Source organism: Pseudorasbora parva, chromosome 13 (assembly GCF_024679245.1).
Source record: "Pseudorasbora parva isolate DD20220531a chromosome 13, ASM2467924v1, whole genome shotgun sequence".
NCBI classification, from domain to species: domain Eukaryota; kingdom Metazoa; phylum Chordata; class Actinopteri; order Cypriniformes; family Gobionidae; genus Pseudorasbora; species Pseudorasbora parva.
This window is the reverse complement of record NC_090184.1, coordinates 21,309,501-21,310,988: the sequence shown is the minus strand read 5'-3', so window position 1 is coordinate 21,310,988 and position 1,488 is coordinate 21,309,501.

Genomic DNA, 1,488 nt, shown 5'->3' with positions numbered 1-1,488 from the left:
AAGTTCCCAGTCAAAAGGATGAGGGTTCGAAACTGATAGAGGAGGGTGTGAGGCTTCTCTGGAAATAGGAGAGAGAGAGAGAGAGAGAGAGAGAGAGAGAGAGAGAGAGAGAGAGAGAGAGAGAGAGAGAGAGAGAGAGAGAGAGAGACAGACAGACAGACAGACAGACAGACTGCAGAATCCTTAACATTCGAATCATTAATCTTTCATCAAAGTCTGAGAGGCAAAAAAAAAAAAAAAAAAAAAAAATGAGAACAGCCCAATGTGGTAAATAGAGGGTTACAGATGGACACCATTATGAAACACAAAGCAACGGCTGAGATTCAGTAAAGGATCACCACAACATGAAAATGCATTTATCCGTTATAGTGTAACTTAATTCAAATACCATTTAGCAAGTAGAATTTGTTGGTTTGTTTGGAAATGTTCTGTATGACAAGCGAACAAACACATTATTGTTCTAGATATAGGAACATTCTTTTTTTATTCTATTTTTACTCATAAACATTCTCAAATCTTTCTGGTAAAAAATATATAAATCCCTGAAATAGACTCTTACTTAGGAGAGAGAGAGAGAGAGAGAGAGAGAGAGAGAGAGAGAGAGAGAGAGAGAGAGAGAGAGAGAGAGAGAGAGAGAGAGAGAGAGAGAGAATCAAAGCTTTGAGAACATAAAAAGAACATATTTTTGCATCCAAAAACACGAATCAGGGCCAAATGAGCAGTTATGTCATCCTACATTTATTAATCATGCGTCTTAAATCTCACAAAGCAGCACCAAGCAAATACAGCAATGAAAAGATGCATCACCTGAAAAATGGCAGCTCTCTAATGATATGCTACATGCTGAGAACTTTTTTGAAGATATGGCAGAAATTAGGAAAAATAACCATTGAGTATTTGTGTCAAAGCCTATTTTTGTACATCCCAGATCTTTTTTGATCTACCCTAAATCAAAACAAATGATGAATGATAGGCCTATACAGAGGTTTTTGCACTGCAGGAGCACAAAAACAGCTTATACCTTTCTTGCCTACCATTTCTAACTTGTAGCCTACAGGCTTGATGAAGGAAAGAAAGCATATAAACTAAAAGAACATGCGTCTGTTAAGCCTTCCTTAATTTACAGTAATAAAATAAAATAAAATACATTAGTAGCTATTGCATTGCCTTTGTAAAGCATGTTTTCCTCAAATATAATTGTGAGATGTTTTAGTGTTAGCAACACAAACTTGGAATGTGCTTTCGCTGGAGCAATCACTTGTTTTGTGTATTTTGAACGCCATCTCGTGGTGAACGATGTTTCTGTGCGCCTATCATAATAACAGGACCAGATGACCCCGTAACATGTAGTTTTGTATCCTTCCAAATAAAATAGGTTTCCTCAACAACCTTTACCATTCCATTTTCAACTAGCTTTTCTATCAATAATAAGCAATTAAAATTTGATACTGTAAAACACAAATAAATCTGTAAAATACTAATTAATAT